The 19,215-nt window shown below is 41.5% G+C and overlaps 1 long non-coding RNA gene across 1 annotated transcript; it reads left to right on the top strand.

Annotated features, from left to right (window-relative positions):
* The first annotated feature begins 3,569 nt into the window (after positions 1–3,569).
* On the top strand, positions 3,570–13,876 carry LOC115647609. Its single transcript, XR_003999373.1, has 3 exons — positions 3,570–3,654; positions 5,454–5,456; positions 13,865–13,876. It is a non-coding gene; the product is annotated as an uncharacterized LOC115647609 (long non-coding RNA).
* The last annotated feature ends 5,339 nt before the right edge of the window (positions 13,877–19,215 follow it).

Below are 19,215 nucleotides of genomic sequence, written 5' to 3'. Positions count from 1 at the left end.
TCTAAGTACACTATGTCCACTGGATCCCCCTTGTCCACATGTTTGTTGACCCCTTCAAAGAACTCTAATAAGACATGATTTCCCTTTACAAAAACCACATTGACTTTTGCCCTACAATTTATATTCTAGGTGTCTGACAATTTTAATCTTTACTATTGTTTCAACTAATTTGTCCAGTACTGACGTTAGACTTACCGATCTGTAATTGCCGGGATCACCTCTAGAGCCCTTTTTAAATATTGGCATTACATTAGCTAACTTCCAGTCATTGCGTACAGAAGCTGATTTAAAGGACAGGCTACAAACCATAGTTAACAGTTGCGCAATTTCATATTTGAGTTCTTTCTGAACTCTTGGATGAATGCCATCTGGTCCCAGTTACTTGTTACTGTTACGTTTATCAACTAATTCCAAAACCTCCTCTAGTGACACCTCAACCTGTGACAATTCCTACAATTTGTCACCAACAAAGGATGGCTCAGGTTTGTGAATCTGCCTAACATCTTCAGCCCTGAAGACTGAAGGAAATAATTCATTTAGTTTCTCCGCAATGACTTTATTGTCTTTAAGTGCTCCTTTTGCATCTCGATCGTCCAGGGGCCCCACTGGCTGTTTAGCAGACTTCTTGCTTCTGATGTACTTAAAAAACATTTTGTTATTACCTTGTAAGTTTTTGTCTATCTGTTCTTCAAACTCCTTTTTGGCTTTTCTTATTCCATTTTTAAACTTAATTTGGCAGTGTTTATGCTCCTTTCTATTTACCTCACTAGGATTTGACTTCCACTTTTTAAAAGATGCCTTTCTATCTCGCACTGCTTCTTTTACATGGTTGTTAAGCCACAATGGGTCTTTTTTGGTTCTTTTACTGTGTTTTTTAAATGCTTGAGCTGGAATTAGAGGGAAGCAGCAGCAAGTGAACAAAGTGACTATTTGCCCCTAATACCTAAGGCCACCCATTACAGCCACAAGAAGCTCTGCAACAGCCATGCTGCTGAATATGCCTTTGTTTTGGATGCCCCAGTCGGAGGACAGATCAAAATCATCTACTCATTTATAAACATACCAGTAACATCCTAGAATCTTCTGTACAGAGGCAGTATTAATATACTAAAATATTAATGAAGGCCTAATTCAGGAAGAGGCTTTTAGCATTTTGAAAGAAGAGAATTTTCCCATTACATCATGTAACAAACAATACCATGAAGCAGGAGGACAGCAAATACAGGACTAGGTAACCACACTGCGCTATCAGCAGACTCACACATCTCAAATTAATGATACTACATTTGCATTTAGGCGCAATACCAATACTGTCTCTAGCCATAAATAACTACCTCTTCCAGGAGCTGTGTTTTAATGTAGAGTTCACGCATTGCCTCAGCTCCCATTTGACTTCACACACAGCCATATTTATTAGTACGACTAGGATATATTACAGAATCCCAGAAATGAGAGCTGCAATGGACCTAATACAAATCGGTCACTTGATTTCCTTGGGCCATTGAAGGGTTATGTGCAACAGAATCTTGTCATGTACAGTTCTAAATGACCACTTACCTTGGGAGAATACAATTTAATAGGTTTCACCATCTGGCCATTTAGTCTAACATTCAATTATTTTAATATGCTTAATTGTCTCTTATAGCCAATATACATTAAAAAAAAAAGAACATTACGGTCGCAAAGCCAAGCACTGAAGACCTGGGAAATGCTTGCCTGTGCAACCTTAATTTGATCCCTTTGTGCATTTTGATACAGTATTTAATTACATGATTACAACTGAAAACAATGTCTTATAATGGAAACTGTTGGGTAACTTTAACACCAGGTGTTGCTGCCTCCACTGCCTATAATATACATAGGCAGTATTCAGAGGCCATAGTGAAGGCTGTGGCCCCTTTTTGCTAGGTGCTGTACAATCCTATATGAAGACAAGATCCTGTCTGTGAAGACGTTTCAGAGTGGTAGCCGTTCCTGAATAAAGGCTGGGAGTGGTTGGGTCATTACAAAACCTAAACTTAATTTCCCCAATACTAATTTCTCCCTACTGTTACTCACACCTTCTTGTCAACTGTCTGTAATGAGCCACTCTCTTACTACTTCAAAAGTTATTTTTCCTCCCTTGGTAACCTGCTGTTAATTGAGTTATCTCATTAGACTGACCTCACACTTGGTAAATCACCCCCCCTTCCTTTCATGTATTTATACCTACTTCTGTATTTTTCCCTTCATGCATCTGAGGAAGTGGGTTCTAGCCCACGAAAGCTTATGCCCAAATAAATGTGTTAGTCTCTAAGCTGCCGCAAGGACTCCTTGTTGTTTTTTCTGTGAAGAGTTTACAATGTAAGACAAATAAAATATGCAGAGTCAAAGGAGAGTGATACAATCAAATATGTACATGTTTAATACACACATATCTACTTCTTGCCAGTTGGTGGTTTTGAGAAGCAGCTCCCAGCAGCAGTTGGAAACACTAAACTGAACTTGATTGCCTAATTCATCCACTTGAGAGCCAGGCTGCCAGAGGGGCTAGATAGTAGAGGGAAGACCAAGCCAGGAGCTTGACTGACATTGCTGATTACAGCCAACCCTCAATAGTCAGAATAGGCTGCACATGGCTGGGACCAAGCATACTGATGCCAGTTCCTCTCAGCTAGCTCCATCCAGGATGCCTTGGGCAAAGGATTTCATAATCTACTTTACCAGTCCTGAAGATAAATGTAAAGGCCCTTGACAGCTGACTTGCTGGCAGTATTGCCAAAACCCAAGCCTTCAAAAAATCATGTGTTTGCCCCCCCCGCCCCATCTTTCTCTGGACCTCCCCCCAAATCATTAGATTTTCAAAATTAATGAATCGGGTGTGGGGTTATTTGCCTTCTCTTTTCTCTCCTCTACCCCAGACATGAGCCCTCCCTGTGCCCAACCAATTCTAGAGGCAGTCACCTTGGGTGCCAACTTTCCAGGGCTTCATTTTTGTTTTTTTCTTCTTCATTCTTTGATTGTCTGGCCAGTTTTACTATGTTGATTGGCCTGCCTTTTTTCCCCTCTTCCATACTTTGATTGGCTGATGATTTTTGCTCCAGTGACAGGTCAGCTGTAGTTAGTTTGATTTTTTTGGTTTTGTTTGTTTGTATTTTTCTTTGTCACTCAGGGACAAGGGATGGGGGAGGGGCAATGAAAACACTTTCTGCCCTGCCCAGAAAAATGACTCGGGCAACTCCTGCCCCACTCCAATCCCCAAGCTTTTCTCTGGAATCAAGAGAGAGAAAAATTTAACTTTTAAATTTTTTAATGAACACTGGGATTCTCATGTAATCACATGACTCCAAGAGCTGGAGCTTAAACAAAAGCCCCAAATATTGTAAGACTGCTGATAAAATTCTTAGAGTTGACAACTGTCAAAGAGTCACGGGGCGATGCTCAGGAACTACTCCGTATGAGCCAGCCAGGGGAGCATGCCGCGTCTCTCTGGACATTCTGTCTCCAGGGCAAGAAGCTCACACAGTTTCAACCTTCCTGGGTCTGACCTTGGAGCATTCACCATCCCCTTCCATACTGTGAGCTTCCCACAGCGAGTCTGCCCGGGCAGGGCTCATGGGGAAGCCAGAGGGCCCTGTACCCCAACTTCACAGTCAGTCGTGACTCTCAGCCAGTGTAAAATGGAAGGTTTCATAGGTGACAGGAACACAGTGCAGAAGAGAACTTGTTAGCACAGAAATCAGTGACCGTCAGCCAAGTCCATTTTGGGGAGTCCTGGGCCAGGTGCCTGGACTCCCCTTCTTCCAATCCCCCTAAGTGGACTACCAGCTTACAGCAACCTGACCACAGACACCCTCATTGCTCCTCCTCCTTCTCTTTGTCTCGCATCTTGGGCAAAGAGTCACCTGGTTGTCACCTGGTTGCATCCCCCTTCTGGGTCTCAAGTTATGAAGGGCACCAGTCATAGCATATGTGCAGGCAGCTGGAGCAGCTTCACCTGCCCCAGAGGTCTCAGCCAAACTCACACACGCCTATTCCCACAACCAAGGTATTGGTGCAGCACACAGGGAAACTGAGGCACACACAGTATTACTGCAAAATAATAAAACTCACATAGGCTCAACAGTAAGAGCTACATACAACATAACAAGGGAAAATCCCCACTTTGTCACAACAACACTGTGATTCTAATTTCCAGGGTCTGATATCTCTGGGATTACATGTATAGTAAGATGAAGGGTAAGAAACCTGGGGAAGCCTGGGGAAGAAAGAGGAAGCAAGCTAGAAAGCTGGCTAGATCATCAGGCTCAATGGGTAGTAATCAATGGCTCCATGTCTAGTTCATAGCCAGTATCAAGTGGAGTGCCCCAAGGGTAGGTCCTGGGGCTGGTTTTGTTCAATATCTTCATTAATGCTCTGGAGGATGGCGTGGACTGCACTCTCAGCAAGTTTGCAGATGATACTAAACTGAGAAGAGTGGTAGATATGCTGGAGGGTAGGGATAGGATACAGAGGGACATAGACAAATTAGAGGATTGGGCCAAAAGAAACCTGATGAGGTACAACAAGGACAAATGCAGAGTCCTGCACTTAGGATGGAAGAATCCCATGCACTGTTACAGACTAGGGACCGAATAGCTAGGAAGCACTTCTGCAGAAAAGGACCTAGGGGTTATAGTGGACGAGAAGCTGGATATGAGTCAACAGTGTGCCCTTGTTGCCAAGAAGGCTAACAGCATTTTGGGCTGTATAAGTAGATTGAGGGACGTGATCATTCCCCTCTATTCGACATTGGTGAGGTCTCATCTGGAGTACTGTGTCCAGTTTTGGGCACCACACTATAAGAAGGATGTGGAAAAACTGGAAAGAGTCTAGCGGAGGCCAACAAAAATGATTAGAGAGATAGAGCACATGACATATGAGGAGAGGCTGAGGGAACTGGGATTGTTTAGTTTGCAGAAGAGAAGAATGAGGGGGGATTTGATAGCTGCTTTCAACTACCTGAAAGAGGTTCCAAAGAGGATGGATCTAGACTGTTCTAAGTGATAGCAGATGACAGAAAAAGGAGTAATGGTGTCAAGTTGCAGTGGGGGAGGTCTAGGTTGGATATTAGGAAACACTTTTTCACTAGGAGGGTGGTGAAGCACTGGAATGGGTTACCTAGGGAGGCGGTGGAATCTCCTTCCTTAGAGGTTTTTAAGGTTAGGCTTGGCAAAGCTCTGGCTGGGATGATTTATTTGGGAACTGGTCCTGCTCTGAGCGGAGGGTTGGACTAGATGACCTCCTGAGGTCCCTTCCAACCCTGATATTCTATGATTCTATGAGAAGCCAGTACTCTTTATTTGCATCGGGCACAATGAATTTCCACAGCATAATTTTGCACACCTACTTATCACTTGCACGGCATCTAAATGGGATTTGTGCATTCACATAGCTGGAAACCTATACAGGCATAACTGCACATAAATCCCCAGTTTGTGCAAGCATATATGGATGTTTGTACACACATTGGCACTGCAACCGCATGTCTGTGAATGGGCACCTGCTTTATGATAAAAAACATCACTCGATTAACGTTGTCTCAGTTTCCCGTTCATTAAAGGTCAATAATATTTACCTGCTCCCCCACTGCTAAGAATTAATTTAGAACTGCAATTAGTCTCATAGGAGTAAGGGTCTGCAAGACCAGTCCTAACTAGTTATTATTTATAAAGTCTTTTGAAGTTAAGTGTGAGGGAGCCCAGGTTTCAAACCCACACATACAGGTCCTCAGGCAGCACTGAGGCCAGAACCACTGTCATGCCCGAATAATTAGGAAAGGGCTAGCTTGCTAAGGGGCTCCTACATCCCCAAGATCCCAACTGGGGGAAACACCCCCCCCCCGCACAATTGACTAAGTAGTGTTGTATAAGCCGGGAAGTTGTCTGAGCAACTAGAAGCAGCCTTCGCTGTCTGTTACTATGGACCTTGTCTGCTTAACTAAGCCCTGCATTCCTTCCTGCTGCTAGTTCCTGTCCTCACAGCCCAGACCTCTGTCTACTTCCACACCTCTGCGTCTCAGCCTTACCCCTAATGCTGTCTTTGGCTCTGATCCCTGGCCCGGCATCTGACTCTATCTCCGGCGCTGACCTTCAGCTTGGTACCTGATATGTCTTTGGTTTTGACCCTCTGCTTAGACCATTAGGTCTGACTCCTGCTCTGACCTTAGCCATGACTACCCATTCCTCATGTGTAGCAATAAGTGTTCAAGTTATTATAACCTTTTTTGAGGTACTTGTAGACACATAACACTTTTGAAAATTACATGTGTCTTTGCTGTATAAATTCTGGTTCCTTCACAACTACTGTATATATACAGTGTTTGACATTTCCTAGATGTGCATCTATTTTTAATCACTCACCATGTGGGGAATCTGTTGATGATAGCAAATTCACCCTAACGTTGTAGTTTTAATGAGGAAATGCTATATGCTACCAGCAGATGGTGAAAGAGCACCAGGGAAAGAGACTATACTTTAGTTACTAGCTGTTGAAAAAATGGAAAAGCTGACACAAACAGAGGATGTTTTTCTCTTTTTAGAAGTCTATAAAGAGTTTCACAAAAGTGATCACAGTTCAATTTCATAATCTAATCCAGGTATTTGAAGTAGCATCTTGATCTAAGGATACTGTGATGGACGTTGAGTTCTTTCATATTTATGTATTGGTTTTAAAATTCACAAGCCAAAAAATTTTAAACATGGGTGTCTAAATATAGGTACCTAAATGCATATTTATGCACCAGAATAAGTAACCAGATATTTTACTGGGCACCACTGTGGGTGTTTCAATATGAAGCCAATTTTTATGCTAACATATGAAAAATTTCGTGTTTTTTTTAACAGCTTGATTATATTTTGCAACCCTTGAACTGATACAAAGGGGATTAGAAGCTGACAGTGGAGCAAAAGTTTAATAGCTATCAGTTCCATATATTAGCAGAACAGTGTTTTACAGTCAAATAAAATCACTGTATTTCCAAGGCCTCTGCTGTTTTTGTCTTATCTTTTCCATAGGCTAGACATGATAGCCTGATGGGAAACTACTCTCCCTCTGTTTCAGATCATCCATAAGCTTTTCTGTTATTTATCCATAGCAAATTAATGACTTTTTAAGTAATTATACAGTCTTTCTCATTACAGTATCTGAGGGCTAGATCCACAAAGGGACTCCAGCACCTAATTGCCACTTCAGGCTCAACATGTAGGCACTACTGAAATCCTCACAACCCCCACTCAGCCACCACATAACTCTGGAGCTGCCTGAAGGCCCTAGGTTTCCCTCAATAAAGACACTACTTCCTTCACAGGCAAGTCCCAGCAGGCTTCACAGACAAGGTGATTCCCTGCCCCTTTCTCCTGCTGTACCTTATAATAATAATAATAATATATGGAGCTATATCTGTTACCGGCGGTTCTTTCAACCTAAAGCTCTTGGTAACTTTACTCTGTGCGAGAAGGTGTCAGGAAATAAATCAGGAGAGACACGGCCATTCGACCGATAGATGGCTGGTACAAACAGGACAACACAAGAGTGCTTTCACTTAAAGCTAAACTTTATTTGTCTCAAGCACTTACACACGTCTGTAACAAGATTAGTAAAACACTCCCAACCCTTGATAAGTACAAAAGCTGAGTGTGGCTTTCGAGTGATATAGCCCAGCCCGTCTGCCGCTGGGGAACACAAGATGCATCCAGAGGGAGAGACAAGTCCCGAAGAGTCCCCATACGAGTTCCTTTATTTATACATTAGTAATAGAATGACATGTCCCTTAGAAAAACCTTGTTAAGTAAGCAGTTTCAAGCAAGAGGTTCCTTCTGATTATTGATTAACCAGGTGTGGGTCTTTCCAGAGCCTGCACAGCCCTGAGACCCCAACAGACATTCCTGAGGATACATTCTGCTCTTCTAACATGTATCAGCAACTTCAACACAGCTCTTATCAGGAAGGACACAGGGTCAAACTGCCCCTTCCATGGCACCCCAAAACCCCCTCCCCTCCTGCCTTGGTCAAGCTGAGTTTGCTGAATGGCCAATTTACAGCTTGCTGACTACGTTGCTTTTTAACAATAAGCCATAGTGGTTTTAGGCACTTTACTGGTTTGCCAAAGTCTCCCCATACATACCTATTGCATAGAACTGGAAGGGACCTTGAAAGGTCATCAAGTCCAGCCCCCTGCCTTCACTAGCAGGACCAAGTACCATTCCTAACAGATTTTTGTCCTAGATCCCTAAGTGGACCCTTTAAGGATTGAACTCACAACGCTGGGTTTAGCAAGTCAATACTCAAACTACTGGGCTATAAGAGCATATCTTATCTGTATAAAGAACAGCTGGGAGGAGACTGGGTACCCCCATATTCAACAGCACAGTGGTTTGAGTGCTCACCTGCAATGCAAGAAAAGCAAGTTCTAAGCCCCACTTCCTGATTTGGAGGAGGTCTCTTATGTCCCAGACAAGTGCTCTAACCCTGGGACTATAGACTCATTCTCTTTCTCTGGCACACTAAATATTTATGTATTTTATTCAAGGTAGAATGGCTTCAGAAGCAGAGATTGAGAGAGTCCAAACCCAGAATTCTCTCTAGCCTGGTGATTAGGCTAGTCAACTGATAGTGAGAGGCCTGGGATCAAATCACTACTCTGAAACAAGCAAAGTGGGGATTTGAACCTGGCTTTCACACCTCTCAGGTAAGTGTTCTAACCATGGGGTTATTGGGACCAACCACCTTGGGGTTTTTTTCCCCCAGGAGAATGGGCTGGCCTGGCTTAAGCACCTACCTCCAAGAAGCGGGTCCACGGCTGCGAATCCTGAGGGGAGGGAGGTGTCACCCTCCAGCCCAGAGTTAGTTGTCTAACTCCCTGAAAGGGGTGGGGTCTAAGCTCTTTGGCATTTCCTAATGGCTAGCTTGTTCATCTGACTGGATTCTTTCTGAGTGCCCGATTCTCCCCATGCATTACATAGGGAGCCTAACTCATGGCGTTGTATGCATTTGGCAGCAGAACAAAGAAAAGCCCACAGCTGGCCCATGCCAGCTGACATAGGCTGCAGGGTTGTTTTACTGCTGAGTAGACTTCCAGGCTCAAGCAGGGTCCTAGAGCCCAAGCTCCAGCCACACCCAGATGCCCTGTGAGCCCTAGTCAGTTGGCATGCGCCAGCCACGGGTATCTAATTGCTCTGTAGACATAACCCTCAAAGTTAGGCACTGCAGCATTGAGTGTTGTGATGCCTAAGCCCCTTTGTGAGTCTTCCTTGAGTGCCTCCCAGTTAAACAGGTGTTACAGCTGCCCAGTTCCTAGATCAAACTCAGGATTCCCTTTCAGAGACACCTGATTCAGAGTAAACTGTTCAGTTAACATGAAAACTAGTGACTGTTTTATGAACAACACATTCAACATAAACCTGCACAGAAAACAATGCAGAATGTGAACTACTTTCGCTTCATGGTGCAAATCTTAGGGAAGTAAATTGGATAAGATTGGATTGGATAAATTAAGCGAAGCACTCAAGTGCATATTTAAGTACCCAGCCCAGAAAGGCAGTTTTCTGAAAGGCAGAAAAGACATTTACAATAAAATCTTGCTAGATTACACTTATAACTGTCTAGCAACCCCACTACTAATACTGAACTGCACTAATTCACAAATGGGCACACATAGTAAGATGTATTGATTTTTAAGCTAGAATGAATTCTATTCTAACTTCCTGTATAACATAGGCCATAGGACATCTCTGAATTAATTCCTGTTTGAACGAGAGCATACACTGCCCGGTTCTCTTGGCAGCGTACACTATGTATGCATGTGCAGCCCCCGTGCATGGGTACAAATAGCGGTGTAGCCAGTGAGGCCTGGCTTAGGAGAGCAAAGACAAACCAGAAAGGTGTGAGTGTACACACCCTATACGACTTTCTACTTGCCCAAGCCATGCATCCCTATCTATTTTTAGCTGTGTAGAGTCCTGTTGCTGGAGCTTTGCCCTGCTGCAATGAAAGTCTCCAGCAGCTCCAAAGGCACTGGCAATGTGGAATGCTAAGTCAGCTCCGCACTGCTGGAGCCTTTCATCACCACCACAGGAAAAGACTCCAGCATCAGGGAAAGACTCTGCTAAGTCCTTTCTACCAACTGCGGTGTATAACTACTAACACATGTAGCTATATACTGCAGGGGGGACACAGTCTGCGTTTTGCTATGGAGTGTAGCTACACATACAGTAAATGCCGTCACTAGTGGTGTGTAGTGTAGATGTAATCTTAGAAAAACATCCAATCTTGATTTTAAAATTAACAGTTATAAAGAATCCACCTCAACCCTTGGTAAATGTTTCCAATTATTAATTACCCACCCTGTTAAAAGTTTGCACCTTATTTTTACTCTGAATTTGGCTAGCTTCAATTTCCAACCATTTGCTCATAAGAACATAAGAACGACCATACTAGGTCAGACCAAAGGACCATCTAGCCCAGTGTCCTATCTCCTGACAGTGTCCATTTCCAGATGCCCCGGAGGGAATGAACAGAACAGGAAAACCTCAATCCCATGTCGCCCATTCCCAGTTTCTGGCAAACAGAGGCTAGGGACACCGTCCCTGCTCATCCTGGCTAATAGCCATTGATGGACCTATCCTCCATGAACTTATCTAGTTCTTTTTGAACCCTATTATAGTCTTGGCCTTCACAACATCCTCTGGCAAAGAGTTCCACAGGTTAACTGTGCGCTGTGTGGAAAAAATATTTCCTTTTGTTTGTTTTAAACCTGCTGACTCTTCTTATACCTTTGTCTGCTCAACTGAAGGGCATTTGTAGACTGTGATCAAATCACCCCTTAACTTTCTCTCTGTTCAGCTACACAGATTGAACTCCTTGAGTCTATCATTGTAAGGTCTGTTTGCTAATCATTTAATCATTCTTATGGCTCTTCTCTGAACCCTCTCCAATTTGAATTGTAGACACCAGAACTGGACACATTATTCCAGCAGCGGTCATACCAGTTCCCAATACAGAGGTAATATAACCTTTTCATTCTTATTCAATATTCCCCTGTTTTTACATCCAAGGATATCATTAGCTTTTTGGCTGTAGCATCTCATTGGAAGCTCATGTTCAGCAGATTACCCACCATAACCCTCTAGTCCTTTTAAACAGTCACTGGTTACTAGACGGAGCCCCCGCCCCCATCCTGTAAGTTTGGCCTATATTCTTTGTTCCTATGTGTATGACCTTCCATTTGGCTCTATGAATCTTCTTTGCTTGCACCCAGCTTACCAAAAGATCCAGATCACACTATGTCAATCAATTGTCTTTTGCATTATTCATTATTTCCCTAGAAGGAGGATAATGCATCACGAAATGCACTTTACTTATTTGATGATACTTCATAGTGTATTAATGCATACTCTATGGTACATTTTTGAAAATAACAAATCTTCAGCAGTATGAGACCCACTACAGCCTCCTGCTATTAAAGCTTTGCTGGGAAGTGCAGTGAGACCACCCTTTATGGCCTGCAAATATTGGGGTATGCAAATTAGCAAGGTTCCAATGTAAAATGTATTAATATTTTAAAATCCATGGGAAGTACCAGCAGTTATGCTCTCATGTGGATAAACTAATGGCAATCAATATTGCAGCTACATGAGTGATTGTGTATTGTACATGTGAACAACTTAGCTCTTTAATATAGATCCTACATGCTTGATTTTGGTGAAAATCAGGAAAATAGAAGGAGGAAATAGGGGACACATAGAGCCCCTGGCATCTGGTAAAGCATATCCATCAGCTGCAACCAGGTCTGTAATTGTCTGTAGATCAAAGAATCAGTCCAGCATAACAGTGACCACCATTGAGTTCTGCCCATCATCCAGATGGATTTTAAAATGCTGACACCCTGAGTGACTTCTCTCCCAGGCAGAAAGAAAAGAAATATTCGAACTTACAAATGATACAAGCTTATCTAGTTATATGTGTGCCTGAAATAGTGAGGAATAAGAGAGAGAGTTTGTAGGGGAGAATGGAGGAATGCCAGGAGCCTCTGGTATGTGCATAAAGCTCAGCCTACAGAAGCAATGAAGTGTGCAAGCTGTGCATGGCTAGCCTACCCGAACTAACTTGAATCCAGATTGCTGCTATTGTTACCTGCACTAACAGCTTAGTGTGGGCTTCAGCGGGGGTAATCCAAGCTTGGCACAGACTTTGGGTACTTTTCTGGCTTGCCAGTTTGCACTGAAGCCTGGGCTGCAGGCTTCTCTGCTACCGTTACCTGCGCTAGCTGGATTCACACTAGCTCATAGGCTAGCCTACACACAGATTTTGTTGTGTAGACATACCCAGTGTGTCCATAAACATCCCCCTCTTGCCTGCAATCTGTTCTTATTTAATTTATTAGTGAGTCAATGTAATTTCATTACTTCCACTTCAGAATCATAGTTGCCTTTTCTTGTGATTTATTTGCTAGGCATCATAATCATTAGGGCTTTCCTCAGAGAGACCTTTATTGCTGTCATCTTTGTTTATGCACTGCCAACTTTCACCATTAGATGGCACTGTATGACTACTGTTTACTAGACCTGTCTTGCCTCACCAAAAGAATAACAGTGGTCCATGAAATAATTTCATATCCTGGCTTCTCATTACCTTGAGGCCTTCAGTTGTAGAACTCGCTAAAAGCATTATGGAAACAGATAACCCTGGAATTGTTCCTAGAACAGAATGAATTGGAGAAAAGACCTTGTTCATATCCAATTAACAAGCAATAACTTTTCTACAGCTAAACATCCAGACAGTGAATATCCAATGCAGTCAGGGTCCCTTTTTGACATACAGACAGCAGGACTGAGCTAAGCTAAGCTCTATAAACCATTCTCCTCAGGAACTCCTCCTCAGTAAAAGGGGAACATAGGAGTAAGAATATCTACCAGCTGGAAGAGAGGGATATATACCAAATGGCCATTTTACAGTTGTGCCAACTTGGCTCTATAAAATTTAAGGGACAGAGCCAGGAAAGCAGGTTGGGGGAAATAAAAGTTCCTGTTGGAGGGCAACCTTGGAGTGGGGACTATTAGCAGAGACAAGGGTCTTACAGTAAGATAAGATCCTACTGACATTTATGCATGCTTAACTTTATACATGTGAGTAGTTCAATTTATTTCAATCAATGGGACTACCTGTGGATAAACGTAAGCATGTGCATAAGTGTTTGCAGGACTGAGGCCAGAGATATGGTTATGCTGGAGGGCATTTGTGGCTACAACCAAGTTGTCTTTTGGTCTATGTAAACTGAAGGAGCAATTAAATGCATCTTTGTTCATGATAGTTCAAACAATAGAAGCCACTGCCCAAGACTTGAGCCAGCCTGGCAAAGCCTGAGCAGATGCTGAGTCATGTAGCCCAATGTGTTTCCTTGGAAACTGATTGCACAAGCAGGAGCTGCAGCATTGCTTGGTTGGCATCTGTGTATCCATCTGTGTGTGTGAGCATAGAAAGGCAATAGAGACATAGTGTGAGTGTAGCCATGGGAAGAAGCCAAGAGAGAGATTTCTTTGAGGCAAAGAACTCACTGAAAAGGCAGAACAAAGAACAAAGAAATTGCCTTGTTCCAACTGTATCCAGGAAAACAGGACTTTGTGTGAATCCTTTGCAAAAACACAGGATTGCAATAAACAAAAACCAACTCATCTAATCAATTTCTCCTCCTAATGGAAACAACCTGGCAAGGCCCTGCATATTGACTAACTGCTCAGGCCAAGTAGCAAGAACACTAAAGTAATGAGAATTCTGAAAATTAGATAGATAGATAGATAGGTAAGAACTGCTTTGAATTGTGGAAAGTTTATCACTTTTTTTGTTCCAGATTCTTCCTGCTAACTAAAATTAAATATGACTGGGTGATTGCATACACAGCACTCAAGAGCATTTCCTGCCTTCTCCCCTTATAGCCATGCCCCTGGTCAGTGGCAGTGGGGACTGAACCTGTGACCTCTGTCTCTTAAAATGGGAGCTAAAAAGCCTGAGTTAAAAAGGTCCTCTTCTCTTAGCCACAGCTGGCAAGTCACTGAAGCAGAGAAATGGCTAATCTAATTTGGGGTGTATTAAAAACAGTGTCATATGCAAAACACATAAAGTCATTATCCCACTCTACCTGGCGCTGGTGAAGCCTCAGCTGGAGTACTGTCTTCCATTCTAGGCACTACACTTTAAGAATTTTGTGGACAAATTGTCTTTATTCAATTTCATACTGTTGATTTCAGATCAGTTCTCCAATTCATCAAGGTCATTTTGAAGTGTAATTCTGTCCTCCAAAGTGCTTGACACTTTGGTGTCAACTACAAATTTTATATGCACATTCTCTATTCAATTATCATGTAATGAGTGAAAATACTGAATGATTCCAGACTTAGGACTGATGCCTATGGGGGCCTCACTAGAGACATGTTCCCAGTTTGACAGCTAACGATTGATAACTACTCTTTGAATATACTCTTCCAACCAGTTGTGCAGCCATCTTATAGTAATTTCATCTAGACCACATGTCCCTCATTTACTTATTAGAATATCATGTGGAACTGTGTCAAAAGCCTTATCAAAATTGAGATATATCATGTCTACAGTTTCCCCCCATCCAAAAGGAAATTAGATTAGTTTGGTATGATCTGTTCTTGATAAATCCATGTTGGCTGTTACTTGTGCCTTTGTTATCCACAAGTTACTTACAAATGGATTGTTTAATCATTTGTTTCAGTATCTTTCCAGTTATCAAAGTTAGGTTGACTGGTCTATAATTCCCTGGGTCCTCTTCATTTCCCTTTTTAAACACAGGTACTATATTTGCCTTTCTTCAGTCCTCTGGGACCCGACTGTCTTCGAAGTGTTCGCAAAGATAATCACTAAAAATTCTGGGATTCCATCAGCCAGTTTTTTAAGTACGTTAGGGTGAATTTCATCGTTCTCTGCCATCTTGAATACCTCTAAGTCATCTAAATATCTTTAACTTATTCTTTCCCCATTTTGGCTTGCAGTCTTTGCCCCTTGTTGTTAATATTCATTTTAAGTATATGGTCACAATTTACTTTTTTAGTGAAGAATGAAGCAAAATATGCATTAAACACCTCAACTTTCTTGCTGTCATTTTATTTGTTCTCCTTCCTCCCCTAAATAGAGGGCCTACACCAGGGCCGGCTCTAGCAATTTCGCTGCCCCAAGCATGGTGGCACGCCGCAGGGGGAGCTCTGCCGCTCACCGGTCCCACGGCTCCGGAGGACCTCCCACAGGCTTTTCTGCAGAGGGTCCGATGGTCCCGCGGCTCCGGTGGAGCTGCCGCAGGCATGTCTGCGGGAGGTCCACCAGAGCCACGGGAGCAGCTGACCGTTCGCAGAAACGCCTGCGGCAGGTCCACCTGAGCCACCTGCCGGCCTCCCAGCAACCGGCAGAGCAACCCCTGCATATTCTGGTGGCTTAGCCAGAGAAACTGAACAGGCCTCTCAGGAAGAGGAAAACTAGATACAGTTTCCATCCCATGACACAAATATTCCAGGAAGAGAGCAAATCAATGTGTTTTTTTACAAGCAAATCCTGTGTGGTTTCATTGTTAATTAATAGGTCTAAGTGCAACGTTTTCTGTCCTTGTGTGGAAAGCATTTGGGCAGCAGTATTAATATTAGTTCTGGCCTCATAATATTTTATTACTATTGGGGCCTTAAACCAATTTCGTTCACTCCATCTTATGGGTTGACAATCTCCCTTCCTCTGTTATTATGGTTTGTTGCTAGGCTGCTGGCAGTTTAATTTTTTATTGCTTTGTTAACATATAGCTACGTAAATATGGGAACAGTATATCAGCTATATAGAACAATGACATATCACAGTGGGAACATACAATATATATACATTTAATGACATTGCACAGTAATGGTAACACACTGATTTTGTTCCACCGAATGAAACAGCACTATTGCAGTCCATTGTCATAAATCTTTCATAATCTCACAAGAATCTTGCACTACATACTGTATAAAAACATCACTCCAGTCTCCACCCACAGACACACAGTATTCACAACGTCATGGATTCTAAGACCAAAAGGAACCAATGTGATCATTTAGTCTGACCTGCTGTATATCATAGGCCATAGAACTTCCCCAAAATAATTCCTAGAACATAGCTTTTAGAAAAACATCCAATCTTTATTTAAAATTAGTCAGTGATAGAGAATGCAACACAACCCTTGGTAAATTGTTCCAATGGTTAATTACTTTCAGTGTTAAAAATGTACACCTTATTGCCAGTCTGAATTTGTGTAGCTTCAACTTCCAGCCATTGGATTGAGTTATACCTTTCTCTTGTAGACTGAAAAGTCCATTATGAAATATTTGTCCCATCTAGGTACTTACAGACTATAATCAAGTCAACCACTTGGCCTTCTCTTTATTAAGCTAAATAGATTGAGCTTCTTGAGTCTATCCCTGTAAGGCATGTTTGTAGAAATGCATTTCAGTGATTGCATATTTGGACTTTAGCATATTATAAAAAATGATAGAGATTTCACACTGCTTCTATTGCAACAAAGAAATCATTATTTAATACTTGCTCTTGCTGTGGAGTCCAAGAACATCCACTCCAATTACTAGAGATCATCTTTAGGGGGTTTTAGACAATCCAAAGTCATACTTTTGATTGTCAGTTTGATTAGGCAGTCCTTTCTTAAAGGCACACTATTAATCTCTTACCTAAAATAGTTAAAAACATGTTATTAATTAACATCTGTAATGCTATGATACCACAATTTAATATATTATACTTACTGTTCCTACAGATACAACATAACACCCCTTTCCCTAACCAGGCAGTAAGAAAATTCATAGATTTTAAGGCTACAATGACCAATATGATTATCTAGTCCGCCTTCCAGTATAATGCAGCCTATAAAACCTCACCCAATAATTCCTGCGTCAAGCTTATCACTTCTGTTTAAGCTATATCATATTTTAGACATAATCCAGTCTTGATTTAAAGACTACAAGTAATAGAGAATCCATCACATCTAGAAGTAGGTTATTCTACTGGCTAGTTACCTTTCCTGTTAAAAAGTTGCATCTTATTTCTAGTCTGAATTTGTCTTGCTTCAGCTTCCAGTCACTGGATCACCTTTAAGCCTTACTTAATACTTACTTAACATCAAAAACATTTATAAATAACAAATGAAACCATTTAAGTTATTGATACAGTAGATTCAGGAAAGAACTGGGGAAAGAATCTATGCTAAGCACGAAAAGGGGGAGGAACTACAGTAAGATTAATTTATAAGGGAAGAAGAATGTTTTGCTAAACTGAATATCTGGCTGGAATTCAGACAGACACAATAAGCATAATAAATGAGATGCAACTGATTACACTAGATGAGTGAGCACTTTCACTTAAGTCTTTATAAATGTTATCATCAGAAAATGAATATATGGAGATATACCTATTGCATAGAACTGGAAGGGACCCTGAAAGGTCATTGAGTCCAGCCCCTGGCCTTCACTAGCAGGATCAAATACTGATTTTGCCCCACATCCCTAAGTAGCCCCTTTAAGGACTGAAATTACAATGCTGGGTTTAATAGGCCAATGCTCAAACCACTGAGCTATCCCTCCCCCCAAACAGCTGGGGTACTGTTAGAATAAGCAACATGAAGTCGCATCCGAGACAGAATCTCTCCATCCCACAACTTGACTGAAAATCTGACCCACAGGCCAGGGAGAAGGCTGCAAACCTTCTGGGCTCTTCAATGGATAGAGATGGTTGAAAATATTCCCTCTACATATTTTCAGTGGAAAAATAGGTTTTTGATTAAATGAAAAATGGTGCAGAAAATGTCTCAATTTTTATTTGTTTTCTGCAGTTTTGAGCCAAAAATTTTCAGTTTTTCACCATTTGGTTTTTCACCAAAAGATATAAGTTTTCCAATGAAAGTTTCAAAAGAAAATAATTTTGGTTTTGGTCAGATTTTTCTGCAGAATCCCATTCCCTTACCCCTTTAATTTACCAATCACTTTTAGCAATAATATTGTGTATAGTAGGGGGACCAAGGAAGGCAAGAAGGAGGCTGCATGGATGCTTTATGGTAGTCACAGAGATGAAGGGGTTTATGTATGTGAACTTCCAATGCACCGTAATCATTGAAGTTTGGAACAAACTGAGGGCTAATTTTTATTAGCACCATGAAAGGAATTTTCCTCCTTCAGACTTGACACAGAAATAAGCTGTGTGTGCATATGTGCATAAATGCGTGTGTGTATGTGTGTGTGTGTGTGTGAGAGAGAGAGAGAGAGAGAGAGAGATTGTTTTATTCAGAAACATTACAAAAACAAATTCCAAACACAACAGGAATGTCACAAGGTTCCTTATTCTTATCACTCCTGGCCCTTTGTGTGAATAAGCTATACTGGTATACATACCTTAGAGGAGTATTACTTTGTCTACACTAGAGGTTTAACAAAGTGATACCATTATAACTATCCCAGTGTAACTGGTAAAATGTTTATGCATACACAAGCTCTTTCAATTAACCAAAATTTTCCAATATTCTTTTATTTGGTCCAACACAAATCCCAATATTTGGAAATTGCCAATGAACTGAAAAAAAAAAAGCTATTTGATCAGCTCTACTGCCAGATGTTTAGTATAGCTTGTTGGAAATTTTTTAACAAAACCAAATCTTTTCATAGAAAATATCGGTTTTGACAGAAAAAGAGGAAGCAGCACTCTAGAGTAGCTAATATCCCTGTGGTTAGGGGCTGTACATGGGATGTGAGAGAAGCTAGTTCAACTCCCTGCACTGCCTTATTAAGAACAATGGTCTTCTATACCTCACATAAATGCCCTAACCTATCAGCTATAGTATATGCTCTCTGCTCACTCACTGCTGAATTTCGGGTTTTGTTTTGTTATAAGAAAAATTCCCTAGGTCCACGCCTCACTCAAACAAAAAGAAAAGTCAAAAATCAATTTTTTTCATAAAGTGGAATTTTTGTTGTTTTCTGGCCAGTGCTAGTGCTTATCACATTTGAAAAATCAGGCACACATCTGCCTAAATTTACACATATATTTTTTTTTTAAAAACTTGGCCTATATGGTTACAATTATATTTTAATGTTAAATTAGATTTTTGTATATTAGAGTTTTGTACTTCTGCCCATCACCATTAAAATCCCCATATTTTGA

Source organism: Gopherus evgoodei, chromosome 1 (genome assembly GCF_007399415.2).
Source record: "Gopherus evgoodei ecotype Sinaloan lineage chromosome 1, rGopEvg1_v1.p, whole genome shotgun sequence".
Taxonomy (NCBI): Eukaryota; Metazoa; Chordata; order Testudines; family Testudinidae; genus Gopherus; species Gopherus evgoodei.
This window is presented reverse-complemented; position numbering and strand designations above follow the sequence as displayed.